This window comes from Trachypithecus francoisi, unplaced genomic scaffold, assembly GCF_009764315.1.
Source record: "Trachypithecus francoisi isolate TF-2019V2 unplaced genomic scaffold, Tfra_2.0 Lachesis_group1, whole genome shotgun sequence".
In the NCBI taxonomy this organism is placed as follows: Eukaryota; Metazoa; Chordata; class Mammalia; order Primates; family Cercopithecidae; genus Trachypithecus; species Trachypithecus francoisi.
Window position 1 is genome coordinate 169,522,793 of NW_022681454.1, and position 24,887 is coordinate 169,547,679.

Here is a 24,887-nt window from a genome sequence, read left to right on the forward strand (position 1 = left end):
TAATGCTTTCCTTTGTTTTTGTTATTTTTAATAATCTACATAATGTGTATAATTTAAAATAAGTGTACACCTATTGGATATGCATGTGGAAAATATTTTTACTCATAGAGTGCACAAAACGTTAAGTTTGGAGACCAACACAAGAAATGTATAACTTGTCTTCTCAGACTGCCTATTGGGACAGAAGAACATGGCTTTGAGAAAATGATTCTTTCTATTAAGAAATGTCCAATCATTTCTGAAAGCACTGAACTATTCACTGACCACAGTTCAAATACAGACAAAGAACGTGGTTTCCACAGTCACTCTGAGCTCTGTTTTCACTATAAACAGAAGTCCAAGAGTGGCTAGTACATGTTGAATACAGATTATGGCATTTTTTTTTAATAGCTAGAAGAGACATATGATTCCCTGAAAAAGAAAGATGAGGCCTGTGGCTTTGCACAATGTTGGGCAGTGGCCGAGCTGGACCTAGATCTCCCAACGCATGTACTCATGCTTTATCCCAAACTGTACTGGATGCCTTGTTCATAGTTAGCTCTACTTAAGAGAGCACTGGCTAAGAATGAAGGTATAGCCTTGTTCATAGTTAGCTCTACTTAAGAGAGTACTGGCTAAGAATGAAGGTATAACTTGACCAGGTGCAGTAATGCTCACGCCTGTAATCCCAGCACTTTGGGAGGCCGTGGTGGGTGAATCACTTGAGGTTAGGAGTTTGAGACAAGCCTGGACAACATGGTGAAACACCATTTCTATTAAAAATAGAAAAATTAGCTGGGTGTGGTGGTGCACGCCTGTAATCCCAGCTACTCCAGAGGCTGAGGTGGGAGAATCACTTGAACCTGCGAGGAGGAGGTTGCAATGAGCTGAGATCGTGTCACTGAACTCCAGCCTGAGCCATAGAACGGGACTGTGTCTCAAAAAGGAAAAAAAATAATAAAGATATAACTCATCTCATGCTAATGAACCTTCTTTCTTTCTACTGGATTTTTTCCTAAATGTTAAAGACTCTTGCCTTTAGCTTAACTGGTTTTGGAGTTAGAGGGTCATTGTTGTTTAGCAAATTATTCTTATTTTTTAAGGAGGACATGAAAGTGGTTTCTAAAGAAAAAATAGATTTATAAAACAGAAGACATTTATATTTTTCATACACTTATACTTTACTTTATAAAATAAGCATCCAGAAGTGAGCATTTTCCTGTTTTATGAATCCCGAAAGCTTGAGAAGTCTGACTTATTGCAAAGAAGTTTACAGAATGCCTTCTAATAATATAAGCCTGCTCATTAACACTATGGGACATAGGACAAGAATGTTTCAATAAATGGAATGAAATATTACAGTTTTAAAGGCATTATTCTGGAAAAGTTCCTATGTGGTAAAAGCTTGCTCTGGCAATATAAGCCTTTACCTGGGAAAATTATCCAGCTGTTTTCTCTTTTACTTGTCCACATGTGGTGCCTTGGGTAAATGGTTTCATAACAAGCATTACAGGCTTAAAAGACTGGAACATTACTTCTCACTTCCACTACCACTTCTACAGCCAAAAATAAATAATTGAAATTGAAATATCATCCATAAAGGCTTGGCACAAAAGAGGAGTGTATTTCAGAGTCATTTCAGAAAGAAAATATTTACTGCCCAACAAAGTGGGCGCTGCAGTAGGCCAGGCTGGCATGTGGTGGGCAGTGCAGAGAACTGAAAATGCACCAAGAAACACACTATGAAACTTTTGGCTATTTTGTTTTTCTGTTTAAATCATAATATGCAAAAGAGGTAGAATATAAACAGGCGTTAAATCTTGATTCATCACATTTTGCTCGGTTTTATAGTATAGTTTGGCCAAAGAACTCAGGTTTATCATAGAAATTTCTACTTATTAAACTCCGAAAACTAAAATAATGAAGCTCTACTGAAAAGACTTGGTTATATTCTTGATTAATTTGCATGGATACAGTTGTCTGAGAATACATTTTAAGCACATTTCAACAATATTCATATCTTGAGGAACACTTACGTTATTAAGTGACAGATGCAAAAGAAACTCAGATGAGACTACCTCATGCTGTAAATCTAAGGTTTATGTGGAATAAATAAGTATACATTATCTCTCAATAGATTCAGAGCTGTGATGAAGTAAAATAAATAAAAAGTTTTAAAAGCTCAGGAAAACCAATGAATTTTAAGTTTACAGTGCTATGACAAGGAACAAAACAGCAGGCTTCAATTTTAGAACTCCAATTACTTTTTTCTGTACGTAAACACTTTCATAAGCAGAAAGGAACATCTTTATATTCCTGATATCACCTATCTCGGTCAAAATATTTTGAAAACTAAGCCTCATAATGAAACCTCATTAGCTCATGCTCAATACCAAGAGTACTTTGTACTTTGGAAGTATGGGGCCGTTGTTACAGGTCTACTGCTCTGTCATTATTCTCTGAAGAGTACATTCCCACTGGTGGAAAGATGTGTAAAACAAAGATAAGCTCAGTGATTAAAATACAAATAAAGTAATATGGTTCTGCATTTGTAAAACTGTCCTGACCCATACTGATTGGATGAGGCATGTATACAACTTGCCAGTTGCAATAGTACTCCTTCGTAAATCTATCCTTGCTGTTCTCCATCACTCCTCAAACATTTCCCTTTGAAATAGAATGAGATCATGCTGTTATAAATGAATGATTCTCCCTCAAAAAGTGTATACAGGGCTTTGGGCATATTAGTTAATCCAATTGCTGTAAATACAAACAAAACAACACTCCTAACTTGTTGATGCTTTCAGTTTAGTAAGTGGGAGAAGTATATAAACCATTAAACTATAAAGCATAATGTGATAAGCCCTTCAGAGATAGAAACACACAAAGAAGGAGGATGATGAAGATATCCAACAATGGTAGAAGAAATATGATCTCTCAAATACATCATAGCCTAGTACCTGTCTTGGGACTATTTAAACCAAACTATATTTTAATATGAAGAGTTAGTTCTGTCTCATTCCTGTCTCGAAAGAACTTATATATTCCCTATAGATAAATGAAAAGCTAAAAATCATTAATCTTAACTTTCTTTTCTCTGGTTCTTTTTGTTCTCAACACAGTCAACAGTTGTTTTATTTTATTTGACGTGCCATGCAAGCTCCAGAGATGAATAATGTTACAGTCATGAAACATAGAGATAATATTAAGTCGCTCTCAAACAAGGCATCTTCTTTTGTTAATAAAAACATTCTGTAAAAATTGTGCTTTTTGAAACTGCTTGGAAACAGCATTAGCACTTTCAAAACAAAAATGCCAGGGAAGTTTATTTTATAGTCAAGATTACTTCCATGTTAATATAATTCTTTTTAAAGAGAAAATTTTTAGCTGAGACCAGAGCAACAATGAAAAGCACAACATAAGCCTAAACTTAAAAAAAAAAAATCTATAGAGACTTTTCATCTGTTTTTTTTTCTTTAAGTTTCAACATGAACTCATCTTTCTAAGGAGCATTTTGGGTATTATACAGCTTATTTTATGCACTTCACAAGCTAAATTTAGACAATTATACTCAACTCTGAATTTCGGTTTTATAAGAACCTTTTTTTGCTTGGTGAGGTTCTTTTGAGCCTCAAAAGCTGATCCTCATTTTAATCCCTTTGAATTCTTAAGGATAAAAGCTATTCAAATAATTTGAAGACTTCTATCAAGAATCCTGGCATTTTTCCTGCAGATAAAATGAGCATTCCTTTCTTCCCACATACCAAACAGTGAAGGCAATGTAATTGTTTTCTAAACATAGAGTTTATTTCTTCTCAGTTAATATTACATAATTTTGGTACAATATATTATTAAATAATTGACATTTTTATAAATAACTATGTGGCACTATGTATGGCATTTACACGATACCTGGCATAAAGGTGTACATAAATTAATTATCCATTATTTAGAATAATTATCCATTATTAGGATTTGCTAAGAAGATGGCATTTAGCTCTTCTTTAGCAAAGTACCAAATTCCTGAGACAGGAAATCACATCTAATTTTAAAAGCAACAAAACAAGTAATATTAATAATCACAGTGACTCTGTATGGTAATCATTATTACTGTCTTTAACATCATAGTGAATATTAACTGGACACTGAGATTGAGACTGGCACAAATCTAAGAACTTATTCCTGTCTCAATCTTTGCAGTCATCCCATGAATAATAACTATTATTGTGCCCATTTTACAGATGAAGAAACTAAGACCTAGAAAAATATTCAATAAATATTAGATAAACCCTACTAAACTCTTAAGCCACAGAAATTAAATCCTACAGCCTCACATTCCCAGATGCTCTCTAAATTTTACATTCACCAAGGGTTTTTCTAAAACACTTTTTGACACTTTTTGTCTTGCAATGTAGAATTCTGGCCAGTGAGCAAACACACATTTTGAATTCTAAATATGTTACAGATGAGAATTCAGATGACTTGTACTTTTCTCTGCATATTTTACTATTAGTTCAATCCAAGAAAAAACAAAACATTATTTTTAAAGTGTTGAAGAGATGAAAAACTGTCAATCTCAAATGCTATGTCCAGGGAAATATATATTTAAAGAATCAAGGCAAAATAAAAACTTTTCCAGATACAAAAAAGCTTAAAGAGTCCATTCTGATATATATATCAGAATTATGCAATGAGAGCAGATAAATTCAAATCTACATGTCTACATAATGGAATAAAAAGTACTAAAAATGGACTGGACATGGTGGCTTATGCCTAGAATCCCAGCATTTTGGGAGGCCAAGATGGGAGGTTCACTTAAGGCTGGGAGTTCAGACCAGTCTGGACAACATAACAAGACCTCATCTACAAAAACATAATAAACAAATAAATAAATGTTAATTAGCCAGGTATGATGGTGCATGCCTGTAGTCCTAGCTACTTGGGAAGCTCAGGCAGGAGCCCAATCACCTGAGCCCAGGAGTTCAAGGCTTCAGTGAGCTATGATTGTGCCACTGCACTCCAGCCTGGGAGACAGAGTGAGATCCTGCTTCTAGGGGGGTGAAAAAAAAGAGAAAAGAAAAAAAAGAAAGAAAAAAGTGCTAGGAATGAGAAGTATGTAAGTATATCTGCTATGGTTTGGATGTGTCCCTTCCAAAATGCAGGTGTTACCAGTGCTATAGTATTAGGGGATGGGGTCTTTAAGAAGTAATTAAACCATGAGGGCGCTTCCATCATGAAGGAGATTAAGGCTCTTATAAACAAGGCTGCACACAATGCTGTGCCCTCTTGCCTTCCACTTTCTGCCAGGCGAGGACTCAGCATTTCTTCCCTCCAGACGCTGTAGGATCAAGGCGCCATCTTGGAAACAAAGAGCTACCCTCACCAGACACCAAACCTGTGAGCGCCTTGATCTCGGACTTTCCATCCACCATTACCGCGAGAAAATAAATTTCTGTTCTTTATAAATTGCCCAGTCCGAAGTATTCTTTTATAGCTATACAAACAAATTAAGACGATATCTTAAAGGCATTTTCTCATTTCAAAATATTTATTTATGAGATAATTGATGGTTTAAAACAAAAATAATAGCAAAATATTCTGGATTTATAACATGTATAGAAAGAAAATACATGGTAACAATTTTACAAAGAGAAGAAAGTAGAATAGAAGAACACTGTTTTATGTTTCTTCCATCATACATGAAGATATATATTAAATTAAGGTAGACTGTAATAAAATGCATATTGGGAATTCTGGAGCTACTACTAAAAAACTAAAAATAAAATATGGTTGATAAGAAAATAAGGGAATGGTAAAAATACCTAATTAACCTAAAAGCCAGGAGTAAGTATATAATAAAGAATAGATAAGGCCTACATAAAAAAAACAAGAAGGAGGACTTACGCTATCAATTACAGTCATATTCATTGCATGAAGACCACAAATAAAAATGTGAATTGTCAGTCTATAAAAAAGCACCACACAACTATATACTTTGTACAAGATATGTCTTTATATAAAGAAATAAATAAGAGTGAAAGATTGGAAAAGATACAGCAGGCAAATACTAATCATAAGAAAATCAACAACTCCATTAAAAATGGGCAAAAGGACGGGATATTTCAAATGATCAATAAGCTCATAAAGAGACCCTCAATGTCTCCAATCTTCAGAGAAATTCAAATTAAAACCAGAGCGAGATACCACTATACACCCTCTAAAATGATTAAAATTCAAAAGTTGACAACACTTCCTATAAGTGAAGATATTAGAGTAACACTAAGTCTCATACACTGCTGTTGAGGATGTACAATGATACAATTTTGGAAAACAGTGCAGCAGTTTCTTAGAAAGTAAAATATAGACTTACCATATGATTAGCAATTACACTCCTCCCTGTGTCAATAGTGAATAAAAATGAAAATTTGTGACTACACAAAGACTTACACGTAGTGTTCTTAGAAGTTTTATTCATAGAAGTCACAGAATGGAAACAACTCAAATGTCCATTAACAGATGAGTGGGAAAACACACTGTGAATCCATACAATGGGATACTTTTCATCTTTTAAAAGAAATGGGCTATTAAAATGTAGAATATCATGTATGAATTTCAAAAGCTTTATGCTGAGTAAAAGAAACCACATATCAAAAGTTACATCCACTTATATTAAATTCTACAGCAGGCAAAACCAATCTGTAGCTGAGGGTTGGGGTGGATTGACCAGCAAAGAATTAAAGGATTTTTCTGAGGGATGATGATGATTACATGGGTTTCACATTTGTCAAAGTTCATCAAACGCTATGCTTAAAATGGTTGCATTCATTGTGGGTAAATTTTTCCTCCCTGAAGTCGACTATTTTAAATGTTAATTTTAAAATATTTATTGTCTTTTGTAAACGTGCCTCCCAAACTTTCATCAAGTAACACTTAAGAGAAAGGGATTATAGCCATGAATCTCAGAAACCATACATTAGCCAAATTTCTATATACATCAAATAAATGATTTACCTACTGGTTAAAAACGAAATCATTGACTTAAGTTGTTAATTTGAAGTTATAGTGACTCGAAAACTCTAAAATATAACCCAAATCTGAAGAGGTAGGAAAAATTACATAGACTATATTCATTTCAATATATGTTGGCACTATAATTTTCAAGTGATGTTATTCTAACACTAACATGTATTTTGTTCCAGGGCATGTGACAGTGTTTGTTCTTGGTTCTAAAATTTATGGGGTGTTTGAAATTAACTAGCTCAATAAAAATAAATATAAAAAAGAAATTAACTTTCTATAAATGCTTTCAGATACCCTTTCACAGAACAGGAGGGTAATAAAACAATCACATTTAATTTATTTTCCTTCCATTTATAATGCTGAAGTTCTCATTTATGCCTCAAGTCATAACAACAAATTGTATAACAAATCAATTTCTTCATACTGACTAGGTTAGCCTGAAAGTGTAGCCCCATTTTTGAAATTGCCACCTATGACTAGCTAAGCCTGCATGTATCTCCTTAAAAACAATAATGATAAAATTAAATTATTGTTCAAATCCCTACTTTATGTTCAAAGGTCACAACCAAGCACAAAATTCCAAAGTAAATATTAAGAACTGTTTGTTATTTAAGAGGGAATGATAATCCCTCAGTCTCATTTAATTCCCTCTGCATACCCTGACTACTTTAATGTGGATGATATCATTACTAAAATACCCTCTACTCTAAGTATTGCACTTTAGAGTATAGTAACATGATTTTATTCTGAGTTCCAATAGCAAAACCTGATGTTGGGACAGTATGACTCATCTATCTGGAATTACCTGTTCTACTGCTGCAAAAGAGCCTTCACTTCATCTTCCCACCTCTCTACCTCTGAACTGTTAGGTGACAGGTCCTTTAGACCCATTGAATTTGGTTACCTCAGCTGTCAGGAACTTCTCACTCAAGTGTGAGGAAAGAGAGGCAGGACACTGTTTAAGGAAACTCACAGTAGCCAAAAGTACAGACTGTCAATGTACAAAAAAGAAGTTACCCAAAAATAATAAAGAAGTCCTGCCCAGCTGAATATTCTCTGCTTTCTCTACTACCACCTCTAACCCATTAAAAGACTTAGATTTCTAAAGCCACTACTGGAACAAAAGAAATACTCAGAAAAATTAGAATTTAAAAAATCCCCATTTTCAATGCCAACATACCAAAAACAAATATATTCCTGATGAAGAAAAATATAAAAGAGAAAATATATTTAATACAATGAATAAAATGATTTGAATAAACAAATAAATAAATATCATATCCTGAATTCAAGGATTCATTAATATAAACATATCAGTTCTCCCCTAGTTAATCTATGAATTCAATAAAACCCCAATAAAAATTTTATAATTTTATAGGTTTTGTAAAACATAACAAGCAAATTTATAGTGGATGTTCAAGAGTAAGTGTTCTAGACTGACAAAGAATAATTGAAAAGTGCAAGGAGAGGGGGTATTGGCTTAATAAAATTAAGTTAAGAAAGGTGCAATCTACTCATCTGACAAAGGGCTAATATCCAGAACCTACAAAGAACTGAAACAAATTTACAAGAAAAAAACAAACAACCCCATCAAAAAGTGGGTGAAGGATATGAACAGACACTTCTCAAAAGAAGACATTTATGCAGCCAACAGACACATGAAAAAATGCTCATCATCACTTGCCATCAGAGAAATGCAAATCAAAACCACAGTCTCACAGCAGTTAGAATGGCAATCATTAAAAAATCAGGAAACAACAGGTGCTGGAGAGGATGTGGAGAAATAGGAACACTTTTACACTGTTGGTGGGACTGTAAACTAATTCAACCATTGTGGAAGACAGTGTGGCAATCCCTCAAGGATCTAGAACTAGAAATACAATTTGACCCAGCCATCCCATTACTGGGTATATACCCAAAGGATTATAAATCATGCTGCTATAAAGACACATGCACATGTATGTTTATTGTGGCACTATTCACAATAGCAAAGACTTGGAACCAACCCAAATGTCCATCAGTGATAGAATGGATTAAGAAAATGTGGCACATATACACCATGGAATACTATGGAGCCATAAAAAAGGATGAGTTCATGTCCTTTGTAGGGACATGGATGCAGCTGGAAACCATCATTCTTAGCAAACTATCCCAAGAACAGAAAACCAAGCACCGCATGTTCTAACTCATAGATGGGAACTGAACAATGAGATCACTTGAACACAGGAAGGGGAACATCACACATCGGGGCCCGTTGTGGAGGGGGGAGGGATAGCATTAGGAGATATACCTAATGTAAATGACGAGTTAACAGGTGCAGCACACCAACATTGCACATGTATACATATGTAACAAACCTGCTCGTTGTGCACATGTACCCTAGAACTTAAAGTATAATACAAAAAAAGGTGTTAATTTTTTATAGCAATTATTTGAGTTTTAAAATCAATGAACCATGAAACACTATGCAATAACTTGAATAGAATATAATGACTAAATATTTAGTAAAAAAAAAAAAAAAAACTATACATTCCTGTTATACTATAAAATAAAAATAATTTCCAGGCATACCTTTCCTTCATTGCACTTGTCTTAGTGTGTAACTACATGCATTGAACTGTGTATGTGATGCCAGTCCTTTAGCCCACTGGAACCAGTTACCCAGAGAGCAGTTGGGATTGCTCTACATTGCATCTGACACAAATCCTAGCAGTCTGCAGGCACTCAATGGATATTTTATGAATTCATAAATAAATAACTAAATGTTAAAGCACACTTAAGAGATCTAGGAACATTTATAAAAGAATATTTCAGAATGTCAAGATATGTAAGTATAACTTAATAAGATATCAAACCAGAAGCAGTATTTTCTAAAAATTGAAGAAAAAAAACATAAAAATTTAAAACATCTGTAGAGTAAAAGTACCATAAAGCTAAAAGATAAGCACAGAACTGAGAGAAACTATTTGGTAAATTGTAGTAGGGGGTTCTTATCCATAATGTATTTAGAACTCCTAAAACTAAATAATAAAAAGGCAAGTAAGTAAATAATAAAATAAGGAAACAATATAAACAAAGAAGTCATACACACAAAAAAAATATCGAGTAACATGTGAGAATTTTTCCTTCATCTTGACTATTGTGGAGTTTAGAGAGATGGACGATCACATCAAAATTAAAAAAAGAAGTGAATTATATCTTTTCCTCAGATACCTATAATTAAGATTGATGATTTCCAGCATTGTCAAGGGTACAGACGACAGAAACCACTATTTCTTTTATTAGAATTAAAAATGGGAGTAGTTTTGGGGGATGGCAATTTATCAAAATACTAAAATTATTAATGTGCTTCTTCTTTGACTTAGAAGTTTCACTTTTAGAAGTCCACTCTATGGAAATACTGACATATGTGCACTCAAGGGTAAACTTTTCATTGTAACATTCTTTGTAAATGCTAAATTAAAAGGAATCAACTCAAATGCCCCTCAATTAAATACACTACTTTACATACATATTATGTTGTCTATGCAGCCTTTAATGCACTTTATCGCATTTAAGATGCAAATGAGTTCTATCAATATGTACCTCTGTGAAGAAACTTACCGAAAATAAAAATTCAAAACTAAGTTACAGAACAAGCTGCTGTAGTGTGACTCAATTCATGTCATAAAAGTATACAAAAGTTTCTGACATGTACAAATGGAGCTGATACTGTGCACGAAACATAGTATTTAAAATGTTTGATTAATGAATGAACAAGTCAATGAATAAATAGAATGAAACCTTAAAGTATCCAGCATGTTGAACACAGTGATCACCTATGGGTTGGAAAGTACAATGGGAGAGGTGAAATGTTGTAAAGATATGAAGGAGACTATTCTATTTTATTTTATATGTTTACTTGAATTTTTTAAACAAGTTGCTTTCACAATGTTGAATTTAAAATTAATTTAAATTAAAATATTAAAAAGATCTGGCTATCAGAAAAATACTAATATAAAAACACAAAGTTGAGAGCAAAGTTAAGCTAAATGGTCTATTTTTACAATGAAAAAAATGCGCCTAAATTACAAGTGCCACTTAGATCAAAAGCTGCAATAAAAAAATGTAATTAGGCTAGTAAGGTGACTTTCCATCACCCTATTTAATTCTAAAGTTGATAGTCAGTTATTTATATGGATGTGACCTCAAGTGAATAGATTACATAGAGTTTGAGTTTTAACTTTTTATATCTTAGGCTCACTCTCATTATTTTTTAGATAAATAATTTATTACATTATTAAAATGATTTTGACATTGGTCAACAGGTACAAACATAAAGAGAAGAAATAAGTTCTAATGTTTGATAGCAGAATAGGGTGACTATACATAGCAATAATATTTTGTATATTTCAAAGTAACTAAAAGAGAGGATTTGAAATATTCCCAACACATAGAAATGACAAATACTCCATAATGGGATTGCTGGGTCAAATGGTGTTTCTGGTTCCAGATCCTTGAGGAATTGCCACACTGTCTTCCACAATGGTTGAACTAATTTACACTCCCACCAACGGTGTAAAAGTGTTCCTATTTCTCCACAACCTCGCCAGCATCTGTTGTTTCCTGACTTCTTAATAATCACCATTCTAACTGACATGAGACGGTATCTCATTGGGGTTTTGATTTGCATTTCTCTAATGACCAGTGATGATGAGCTTTTTTTTTGATGTTTGTGGGCTGTACAAATGTCTTCTTTTGAAAAGTGTCTGTTCACATCCTTCACCCACTTTTTGATGGGGTTGTTAGTTTTTTTCTCGTAAATTTGTTTATGTTCTTGTAAATAATCCTTAATTATGTAAGGATACATAATAACAGAATGTTGATCCTGGACATTAGACCTTTGTCAGATACTTGAAGTAAAATAAAAATTTTTTAAGAAGTAAAAAAAAAATGACAAATACTCAAGGTAATAGATATTCCAAGTACCTGGGCTTTGTCATTATACATTCTATGCATGGAACAAACACACGTACCTCATAAATATGTAAAATATGATGTATCAATAAGAAAGGGGAAAAAGACCAGAGTCAACTGTGATTTTAGAAACAAATTACATTCTAAGCTTTCACCCAACAGTGTTACAGCTTTTGCCAAAATCCATAATTCATCTTTTCCTTAACTCATTCTATAATTTAAATGCTATCTCTAGTAACAAAAGGAATAATGCTTAATATAAATAAACAAAAAAGGGTGAAAATGGTTTTGAAATATGCCATACCTAAATATGTCAATCCTGTTTATAATTCTATGTATCTGCATAGAAGTCTAAATTATATCGATCACAACTCTGGACTAGAGTTAGAATTCAGAATGAATTCAAGGAAGATACAATATTGTTCCAGCAAATACAATAAATACTGTTCAGCTGCTGCAGTGCCAAAGAGCCCTGAGGGGGTAAAACAACAGGCAAGCTCATGTAGCAGTCTTCAAATCTTTATGTCTACAATTTCATTCCTAGCGTATTTAGAATTGTGAATAATTTAGTAATCCGTACACTTCCTGATGTAAAATCTGTTATCTGAATTAAGAGATTTTTGTCTCTCTTAAAGCAGCACAGCTACATTTAACAGAATTACGCTTTGCTGACTGATTTACATTTGCTGCCAGACAAGCTAAAAGTACTAAATAAAAAGCCAATACATACATCTTCCCCAATTAAAGAGAGGCCACTCTTCACCAATTTAAATGGCAATTAAATAGTTCACTAATTTTATAGCTATTTCAGTTAACAACATAATATAACCATTACATGCATCCATTAACTGTAATATCAGCCTACCAGATGGAAAAAGTCAGAAGAAAATTCAGCTAGAAGTTAAAATGTATTTTGTAATAAACTACATATAAGTGGATGTATATGGTGACCTAGAACTAGGGTATGAAGATGTTCAACAGAAACAAGAAAAAGTTAAGACCTTATAGCAGGAAATTTTTCAACTTTTTATTTTACATTTATCTGCTTCACTCTTAATAAGCAGAAAAAAAAACTTGTAATTTGGCAATCATAAGTTTTTCCATAAGCACAAATAGAACCATAGCACCTGGTTCCAAACTACATATAATATTTCTGAGAAAATACATACATGCCGTGAAGATCTGTACTAGTATTGTTTTATAATACAATATATTTTATATCAGGACGAGTTTTACCAATGAAATTAAAAATGCCTGGTAGACTAGCAATAAGAAAATAGGTAAGGGGACTTGGAATCACAGGAGTCATAAAAGTACCGTACATTGATTCTTTTTGAAAATGTGTGTATCTTCTCATGTCAACCAACATAAACATGATTCAGATATGTTTGGTAACAGCATCACAACAATCTACAATAAAAATTACTTTTAACAGTCTAACTTTTACCTATGGGTTTGGGAAGTGGTATACTGTAATTTTATGAGAAAAATAATGCACTTGTTAGTTTATTATCAAACATTTTACTAAGGCAGAAATGTAGTAAAATATATTTTATTTAAGAATAGTAATAATAGCACTATCATATTAACAATCAAAATGCAAAGAAAAGTTTAAAAAGTTCTAATACTCTGAAAGTTCTATTGTTGAGAAAAAATTTTGTTGATATTTATAACAGCTGCTCAGCTATAAAATTATAGTAAAAGTGAATAGAAAAGTGAATAGAAATACCTATAACGTTTTTTAATCTTCTTTATTTCTTCCCGCCTTCCCCCACTCCGTCCCCCCGAGATGGAGTCTCGCTCTGTCACCCAGGCCAGAGCGCAGTGGGCACAACTCACTACAACCTCCGCCTCCTAGACTCAAGCGATTCTCCTGCCTCTGTCTCCCGAGTAGCTGGGATTACAGGCACATGCCACCATGCCCGGCTAATTTTTGTATTCTTAGTAGAGACGGGGTTTGACCATGTTGGTGAGGCTAGTCTCGAACTCTTGAACTTGTGATCCACCCACCTCAGCCACCCAAAGTGCTGGGATTACAGGCGTGAGCTAACATGCTCGGCTACGTCTTCTTTAACTAGGTTGGCACAGTTAAGTTAGGATTACTGGAATAGGAACTAAAAAGCCAGATTTAATTCTGGCTGGCCCTCCATTTCATGGCAGGATGTTGGGAGAAATTACTGGTGTCCCTGGCATACAAGAGCTTAACAAACATTAAGAAATACTGTTTTTTACTAAGTGATATACAAGATTCTTCAAACTTTCAATACAGGGAATTTTAATGTTCATGTTATCTATAGTTGGAAAATATCAATGCTCAAATACTGGTTTCTGGCTCAACTGCTTTGTCACAGCAATCTAATAATTTTGGTTTCTAAGTAATGAACATCATTTTAATAATGTTTTCTGAGAGAGAAACATTGGAAAATGCGTATTAATTAATATGTTAGGGATAATACTAGTGATGTCTCACTTGTAATAAGCCTTCATCTTTTAAAAGTATTTTATTAGTTATTTTAACACAATCCACTTTAGAAGCATATTTTCTTTTTTTAAAAAAATTTCACTTTTAGTTCTGTGATACATGTGTAGAACATGCAGGTTTGTTACATAGGTATACATGTGCCATGGTGGTTTGCTGCACCCATCAACCTGTCATCTACATTAGGTATTTCTCCTAATGCTATCCCTCCCCTAACCCCACCCCCTCCCCCAATAGGCCCCAGTGTGTGATGTTCCCCTCTCTGTGTCCACGTGTTCTCATTGTTCAATTCCCCCTTGTGAGTGAGAACATGCAGTGTTTGGTTTTCTGTTCCTGTGTTAGTTTGCTGAGAATAATGGTTTCATCCATGTCCCTGCAAAGGACATGAACTAGTCTTTTTTTTTTATGGCTGCATAGTATTCCATGGTGTACATATGCCACATTTTCTTTATCCAGTCTATCATTGATGAGCATTTGGGTTGGTTCCAAGTCTTTGCTATTGTGAAGAGTGCTGCAATAAACATACGTGTGTGTGTGTCTTTATAGCAGAATGATTTATAATCCTTTGGGTATATATCCAGAAATGGGATTTCTGGGTCAAATGGTATTTCTGGTTCTAGATACTTGAGGAATCGCCACACTGTCTTCTACAATGGTTGAACTAATTTACACTCCCAACAGTATAAAAGTGTTTCTGTTTCTCCATATCTTCTCCAGCATCTGTTGTTTCCTGACTTTTTAATGATCGTCTTTCTAATTGGCGTGAGATGGTATCTCATTGTGGTTTTGATTTGCATTTCTCTAAGGACCAGTGATGATGAGCTTTTTTGAATACATTTGTTGGCCACAGAAATGTCTTCTTTTGAGAAGTGTCTATTCATATCCTTTGCCCACTTTTTCATGGGTTGTTTTTTTCTTGTAAATTTGTTTCAGTTCTTTGTAGATTCCGGATATTAGCCCTTTGTCAGATGGAGAGATTGCAAAAATGTTCTCCCATTCTGTAGGTTGCTGTTCACTCTGATGATAGTTTCTTTTGCTGTGCAGAAGCTCTTTAGTTTAATTAGCTCCCATATGCCAATTTTGGCTTTTGTTGTCATTTCTTTTGGTGTTTTAGTCATGAAGTCTTTGCCCATGCCTATGTCCTGAATGGTATTGCCTACGTTTTCTTCTAGTGTTCTTGTGGTTTTAGGTCTTACGTTTAAGTCTTTAATCCATCTTCAGTTAATTTTTGCACAAGGTGTGAGGAAGGAGTCCAGTTTCAGTTTTCTGCATATGGCTAGCCAGTTTTCCTAACACCATTTATTAAATAGGGAATCCACTCCTCATTGCTTTTTTTTTTTTTTTTCAGGTTTTTCAAAGATCAGATGGTTGTAGATGTGTGGAGTTATTTCTGAGGACTCTGTTCTGTTCCATTGGTCTATATATCTGTTTTGGTACTAGTACCATGCTGTTTTGTTTACTGTAGCCTTGTAGTTTGAAGTCAGGTAGCGTGATGCCTCCAGCTTTGATCTTTTTGCTTAGAATTGTCTTGGCTATACAGGCTCTTTTTTGGTTCTATATGAAATTTAAAGTACTTTTTTTTTTTCTAATTCTGTGAAGAAAGTTAATGGTAGCTTGATGGGGATAGCATTGAATCTATAAATTACTTTGGGCAGGTTTGGCCATTTTCACGCTATAGATTCTTCCTATCCATTAACATAGACTGTTTTTCCATTTGTTTGTGCCCTCTCTTATTTCCTTGAGCAGTGGTTTGTAGTTCTTCTTGAAGAGCTTCTTCACATCTCTTGTAAGTTGTATTCCTAGGTTTTGTATTCTCTTTGTAGCAATTGTGAATGGGAGTTCACTCATGCTTTGGCTCTCTGTTTGTCTGTTGTTAGTGTATAGGAATGCTTGTTATTTTTGTACATTGATTTCAATGTACAAAATATCCTGAGACTTTGCTGAAGTTGCTTATCAGCTTAAGGAGATTTGGGGCTGAGACAATGGGGTTTTCTAAATATACAATCATGTCATCTGCAAACAGAGACAATTTGACTTCCTCTCTTCCTATTTGAATACCTTTTATTTCTTTCTCTTACCTGATTTCCCTGGCCAGAACTTCTAATACTGTGTTAAATAGGAGTGGTGAGAGAGGGTAGGCTTGTCTTGTGATGGTTTTCAAAGGGAATGCTTCCAGCTTTTGCCCACTTAGAATGATATTGCCTGTGAGTTTGTCATACATAGCTCTTATTATTTTGAGATATGTTCCATCAGTACCTAGTTTATTCACAGTTTTTAGCAGGAAGAGGTGTTGAATTTTATTGAAGGCCTTTTCTGCATCCATTGAGATAATCATATGGTTTTTGTCACTGGTTCTGTTTATGTGATGGATGACGTGTATTGATTTGCATATGTTGAACCAGCCTTACATCCCAGGGATGAAGCCAGCATGATTGTGGTGGATAAACTTTTTGATGTGCTGCTGGATTGGGCTTGCCAGTACTTTACTGAGGATTTTTGCATCGATGTTCATCAGGGATATTGGCCTGAAATTTTTGTTGTTGTTGTTGTGTCTCTGCCAGGTTTTGGTATGAGGATGATGCTGGCCTCATAAAATGAGTTAGAGAGGAGTCCCTCTTTTTCTATTGTTTGGAATAATTTTGGAAAGAATGATATGAGCTCCTCTTTGTACCTCTGGAAGAATTCGGATACACATCCATATGGTCCTGGACTTTTTTTGGTTGCTAGGCAATTAATTACTGCCTCAATTTCAGAACTTGTTATTGGTCTGTTCAGGGATTTGACTTCTTCCCAGTTTAGTCTTGAGAGGAATGTTCAGAAATTTAACCATTTCTAGAAGCTTATTTTCATTTCAATAACAAGTAGCATAATAGATTTAAAATTACGTACCAATGTCTTCTTCATTATATGTGGTAATAAAGTGCCAAAAAAACAAGCTACAAGCTGTTTGTGGCCTAAGATATGCAAAGAATTAATTTTTGTGCTGGCATATACTGTAATTAGAAATTGTTCTGTGCATCATGATTAAACCAGTAACTATGGTAACGAGAGCAGGAAAGCACAAGTGCAAAAGGAAAGAGCCCGAGTAAGTCAGGGATAAGCTGTGTTTCATCTTTCTTTTTAAGTCTTTGTAATAAACAGAACTATCTAGAAAATATATACGAATTTTTATTCCAATTCTTATCACTCATTTACAATAGGTTAAAATACATTATTCCTTGAACACACACACACACACGTACAAGACAGAACAGACACAGATTATTATCACATTTGGAGAGCATATAGCTCTTAACAATATTATCAAGGAAATACTATTACAATCTGTGTACATCTCCCTCATTTTCATAGGGCTGTATGAAGAAAATGACAGAGCAGAACACTCAAGTAAGGAATCCACAGTTTTTGACTTTTGCCTTTTGGCCACAAATTTTCAGCAAAACTGCTTGTCTCTTAGTTACATGAATGATAAATTCACATTAACAGGCAACACACATGAATAGAAAGAAAAGCAGCAGTAACACCATTCCTAATAACGCATTTTGTAGGCTTTACCCACTTCAGTCTTCAACAGACATAAACACAGAAACTGCAGTTTCAGAGACCTCGAATCCTTAGGCTTCATATACATTTTTGTTCTTTTGGTCCCCAAATCATCAAGTGGTATGAGAAATAATTAAAGCAGTTTCAAAGGAGAACACCAATCAAAACTGATTAAAGGTTTAAAAAGTAAGCCTTTTGAGAAGAGGGTGCATTTTTTTTGTTTGTTTGCTTGGTTTTTAATTCATTGAGGCTAGAAAAGACTCTGTGATGAAGCCAAGTATGTGGGTGTGAACAGCAATTATCTCTTTATGGAAGACAGAGCAAAATGAAACAACATAAATTTCAGAAAAACAACTTTAGTTTCTGGAATAACTTTTTACTGTACAGATATAAGAAATTGAACATATCACTAAATAAGCTGTATAATCTAATTGAACTTATTAAAGAAGATGAATGAGCATCATATTCTTGTTTAGTACAAACAAATATTTAATCTAGTGTTTCTATAGTAGAGTTTCTGTATAAAGAATTGTAAAACTGTTTAAAACCCCATCTGAAACAGAAAGTTAAATACCACATGGTATTAGTTTTAAGTAATATGTACCCATATTACTTAATTATAAGTAATATAACTTATAAGTAATATAAATTACAATATATAAGTTGTAAGTAATATAGCTGATGAGAAATATAAGTTATAATATGTAAGTTGTAACTTATAAGTTACATATATATAACTTATAAGTTATATATATTATATATATAATATAACTTATATAAAATATGTTATATTACTTATAACTGAGTAATATGGGTACATATTACTTAGTTCTATTATGTATAAGTAATGGACATAGAGAGTGAAATAATAGACATTGGAGACTCAGAAGACTTAAGGTGTGTAATGTAAGCTATTTGGGTGATAGTTACAGTAGAAGCTCAGACTTCACCACTATGCAGTATATCCATGTAATAAAACAGTACCTGTACCCCCTAAATTTATAAAACAATCTATAAATCTATAAAAACTAAAAAAATTCAAGAATCTCATACATTCATTTGAATGTAAAGTTAATGAGGAAGTTAAATTATTTCTAAGATTACAAATTGAGTATCAACTGAGACAAGGCACCAAAAACAATTGAGTGTTTCAGGAAAAATTTTAAACAAATGACAACAATTAGTTAATGTTAGTATCATCTTCCATTCATTTCTTCATTGTGTCAACCAATATCGAGCACTTGCCGTGTGTGAAGCACTGTTCTAGGGTCTGGGTCACAATCATGAAAAGATGCACAAATCTCTGTCTCATGTAGCTTCCATTCTTTTGAGGGATACAAACAAAAACTAGTAGAAAATAAATTACACTATTTAGCTGATGGTAAAAGTTCTGGCGTAAATAAATGGATGATGTGATAGTGATGAACTGTCAAAGCCTACTTTTCTAAGGTGGGTCAGGGAAGACCTTCTGGAGGCAGGTGGCCCAGAGAAGCCAGCGATGTGAGGCAGAGCATGTCAAGAACAGAGAACCGCAAGCACAACTGCGGAGTGTACGAAGGATAAAGATGGCAGCAGCCCAAGCACTGTGGGCAAGGGCAAGGCAGGACAATGCCAGACTACAGAGGTGGGCAGAGGACAGACAATAGGGACCTGGTAGACCATTCTGGGGCTTGGATTTTTAAAATGCCTTTACCCTACCATCACATTAAAGTCTTTCTGATTTTGGGAGTGATTTATAAGAAAGGTGCCTTTAAGAAAAATCAAAATATGCTTACTCACACAGAACTTCTGCTCAACTTCCTGTGAGGAAGCCAAGACTAGAGATTACTGCTGTACTGGAAACCAGATCAGAAAAGAAAGCAAAATCATTTAAGAGCCTGCATTTGCAAATGCTTCATCTATAGGATGAAATGGAGTGTGTGTGGCTTTTCTATTGCTTTTTTCAAGCCTAGATATATTAATCGTCATCTTCATTAAAATCCATTTGATGCCATAAAAGGACCAAATAATTTTCTTTCTAATTTTCCGAAACTGAGTGCTGTTATATAATTTTAAAATCCAACTGCAGAGTCTTAAAAAAAAAAAGTACCTCAAATTTCCTCAATAATTCTGGCTATTTGTTTTTCAATTATGGGTTTATTTTCCATTTGAACATTTAGCATGAGAAAATCTTCATGTGATTTCCACAGCAACCACTAGAGGGAAAACTTCGACTGAAGAAAGTCATTTAAAGATAACAATAATATTTCTTAAGTATAATATTCTTAAGAATAATATTTCTTAAGTCTGAAGAACTCAAAAATAATGATGTCTTCAAGATAAAATATAAATGCATATCATAAATCCCACATGCATTTTCAAATTATTCCTGATAATAATGAGCATTTGTTTGTAATATGTATTCTGCAAATACTCTTACATTCATTACCACATTTGTTTCTCCAGATGAATGGCGAATAGAGCAGGAACTGTGATCACTCAGCTAAAATAAAAAAATACAAATAATTTAACAAAAGACACCCTAAATTTTAATTGCACAATCAATATTACTACTGAGGGCTAAGTATATTTTTCAAGTACATTATATTCTGTCCTCACTACTTTTTTCAAAGAAAATATGAAAATATTATTGTCTCAATTTTCTCATCATATTCTAGATTTTTTAGCAAAATCCCTAGAACACAGTAGACACTTGATAATTACTGAAAGTATGCATGCATTCATATATGAATAAAAAGATGAATGAATGAACAAGGCCCTACTCTTTTTCTATGCAACACTGTATGTCAGCATGGCACCTAGCAATAGCAATAGCAAACCGTTTTCCAAACACATCCCATTTCAGAGTTACTAAACACAGAGGCCACCTGAGGATATTACTCGCAGCTTAATCAGTGCTATAAAGAGGACATGTTGTTGTGATTTTTGCTCCAATATTATGATACCCTCATGTTATAGATAGGATGTGTCCCCCTGAAAGTTCGCAGGTTGAAATCCTAACCCTCAAGGTGATGGTATTAAGAGGTGAGAACTTTGGGAGGTAATTAGGTCATGAGGGTGGAGCTCTCATAAATGAAATTAGTTTCCATAAGAAAAGACATGAGAGAAATGATTTTTCTTTCCTTCATATAAGAATACAATGAGAAGATGGCCATCTGTGGGCCGGGAGGAGGGCCCTCTCCAAGAACCCGACTATGCTCACACCCTGATTTTGGACTCCCAGCATCCAGAACTCTGAGAAATAAAGGTCTGTTGTTAAGCCCCACGGTCTATTGTATTGTGTTATAGCAGTCCAAACTAAGATGCCACATCTGATTCTACTTCCTTTACATTGTTTGACTTTTGAATATTTAAACTCTAAAATTGAGATTATTCCATCAAACTTTACAGAATTCGTTATTGTAACTCAAAATCACAAATATATCATATGGGTTAATACAAACACATAAGAAATCAGAAATGGCTAACTGGAAGTGAGAAGAATTATAATTGTGATTCTGCCCTTTCCTTTTGCAGGAATCCTGAAACACTGGCCAAAAAGTTATGCTATAGACTCATGCCCCCACTCAGTAAATGAATAATGTTAATACTAACTTACTATCAATTGTTACTAGATTGAGCAATTGAAATGCCATAGATCCTTGAAGACAAACGATAACTTCCTGATAAAGATGAGATACTTTTCTTATTCTACCAACAAGGCTGCATTTGGTGGTAAGTGTGTGTATGTGTGTGTTGGAGGGATGTGGTGGAGGGATGATGTAGATTTGGATCTCTCTTTTCCCACAGCTGAACTCCCTTCCATACAACTAAGGAATCAAGGAAAAACTCCCAAAATGAGTAGCTAACTTAAACTTTCACAAAATATTTTTAAAAGAAATACTCAGAAATATTAAAATGAGTTATCAATGGGTAGTGTGATTAGAAGTAATCTTAATGTCCTTTTTATGTTTTTATATAATTTCTCATTTGTTTACAATGAAAATATGTATATTCATTTTTTAATAATTGGGAAAGTTTTTTCACTAAAAGTAAAGTTTGTTTATTTTTGTTGTTGTTGTTGGTAGAGACAGGGTCTCATTGCTGTGCTGCCCAGGCTAGTCTTGAACTCCTGGCTTTGAACTCTTAACCGCAAGTGATCCTCCTGCCTCAGCCTCCCAAAGTGCTAGGATTACAGACCTTAACCACAACACCTGGCCAAAAGTCAAAGTGATATAAATTTTACATTACATCTTAAAATCATCGTTAACTGTGTTTGGCATATATTTTATGTAAAACAGACATGAGTTTGTTTTTTTAATCTAAGAAACTAGTCAAGCGCTGTTAGGCTGAACCATAGCTAATACTCCTTGCATCTTCTTATCAAGAGCTAACCTTAGTAAAGATTCCTTCAAACCAGTAAATAAATGAGGTTTGTCTTCTCTGGCTGATACTTTCAGAGTTCTCAGAAGTTTGATTTTAAACGCATGAAAAAAATAAAGTTGAACCGACAGGCTTTACAGTACTTGTTCATTCTTCACATTTAGTACATTCCTTGAATAGATGGTATTGCCAACAACTTGTTTTAAAATTGTCTGATATCTGCATTAAGTTGTTTGGATGACCATGAAATCAAATAGAAAAAAAGCACTGTAGCCTTACGAATTCTCGCCATGTATTTTCAACAAATTTTACAAATCCATGAGTGAAGAAAGATAAAAGTGTCAGTAATCAGACAATGTACAAACACCAATGGATCACAAACATTTTTATAATAAAAATAAAGTAAGGACACCCTCAAAAAGTCTTAAAAACACACAATTTCTCCATTAAGAAAGCAATTCGTGGCCGGGCACGGTGGCTCAAGCCTGTAATCCCAGCACCTTGGGAGGCCGAGACGGGCGGATCACGAGGTCAGGAGTTCGAGACCATCCTGGCTAACACAGTGAAACCCCGTCTCTACTAAAAAAATACAAAAAACTAGCCGGGCGTGGTGGCGGGCGCCTGTAGTCCCAGCTACTGGGGAGGCTGAGGCAGGAGAATGGCGTAAACCCGGGAGGCGGAGCTTGCAGTGAGCTGAGATCCGGCCACTGCACTCCAGCCTGGGCGACAGAGCGAGACTCCGTCTCAAAAAAAAAATAAAAAATAAAAAATAAAAAGAAAGCAATTCGTTTTATAACGAATATAAAGGGAAACAAGATTATATACACTTTGACAAATTTACTATATTTCTGTCTACTGTATTGTGATATTTTAAGAACTCTATGGTCCATCCAAATGCAGATGTGTAATTATATCATTAGAAAAGAATAAATAAAATTGTATTAGCTATGGGTCTAGCAGAGTCTCAATGAGACATAACATATGTTTATTTTTACTCAAATTTTTCACATTATTTTAATGACTTTATTAATTAAAATAATTACAAAAGTGCCATTGATTCCTAAGACAAGACATTCCAAGCACACAATATGTTCTATACAACTAGATATAATTTTGAAATGTGAATATAAGAATATAATACTTGTGAATTATTTCCAACTTTAAACAAAACTTAAATATTCCAGGTTTAACTATTACTTTCCAGGAAAGGAATTGCAAGATGATGTCTGGTTATTGAAATGTGCTTCAAAAGTGGAAAAAAGTAGCTTTGGGGGAGTTTTTACATTTAACTTTACTCTCAAAAGAACCTAGGACAATCTGCTGCAGTCAACAGATTGGGCAGTGCTATTTTTTGCTATGCTTGAGTGTGCTGGTAGGGGAAATGAGGGGACAAAGTCCTCACTTACATTTAGAGAAAATGTATTATTTTAATGAAAGTATTTTTAAATGACACACAATAGGTCTAAATGCCATGATATTTCTTGTCACCTTAAATGATTAATAGCAAGCATTCTATTATCCCTGCAGAAATTATCAGCCATAAGTTCAACAATGTTAATTTCTGAAGAATCCAAAATATTTAGTCAGGTCAGAAAGTAGAGCTCTGAAACTGAAAATACCTACAGGAGCAGAGATAATACTAAATATTAAAATACAGTCTTTGTAAGACTTTTTTCTCTTTCCTATGAATATTTAGAAAGCCTTTAGTTATTTCAGGCTTCTGTCATAGTGAGTGCCACCCATTCCAAACAACCTCTAGGAAAGGGGGTTTTATCTCTGCAACCCAGAAATTACTACTCTTAAAAACAACACATTGATAAATAATTGAAAAGCTGCATCTATCATACTGCCTACGGAACTCCCCATGGAATGAAAAATGTCACCCTCTCAAGATGATTATCTGCCCAACTGACCCTGTAACAAGCCATTTTTCTTTATAAATAGTATTTCATGTGGAAAATACTATTTTTAGTAGGAAAAATGGGTGGAAGAAACATACATTACTATTTTTTAAATCTGTGGATATAGAACTGAGGATGGAGGGAAAACAGTAAAAATAGATATTGATTTCCATGATGTCCATATGATCAGGCCATGAACAGACAGAAAAGGAAAGAGAGAGGACAGAGCTGGACAAGCGCTGGCCTACAAGCCAGAAATTTCTGGACTCCATCCTCATTACCTCTGACGGCCAAATAATCTCTTGAGGCTTCAGTGTCCTCCACTAAAAATGAGGGGAATACCATCTACCTTGAAAGGCTGTTGAAACAATGAAGCTTTGGGCATTTAAAGCAACTGGAATATGCACAGTTAATAAGTAACAGTTAATAAGAAATGAATTGCAACAATTTTCTGAAAAAAAAAAAAAAATACCTGGATTTATCCCAGAATTGTCTAACTTTGTACCAGTCAAGGCTTCTTCACATTTATATTACCTCGGTAGTTAACGGTATTGGTCAATGTGGAGGGTGTTTGTAAATGAGATAAGACTTAAATTGGTAAACTTTTCATAAGCAGATTGTCCTGCATTATGAGGTAGGCCCCATTC

At 34.2% G+C, this 24,887-nt stretch overlaps 1 protein-coding gene across 2 annotated transcripts in view; it reads right to left on the reverse strand.

The window, feature by feature from the left end:
- Nucleotides 1-24,887, reverse strand: part of GPM6A (glycoprotein M6A) — a 370,573-nt gene that overhangs the window by 293,784 nt on the left and 51,902 nt on the right. The gene's annotated exons all lie outside the window — the stretch shown is intronic.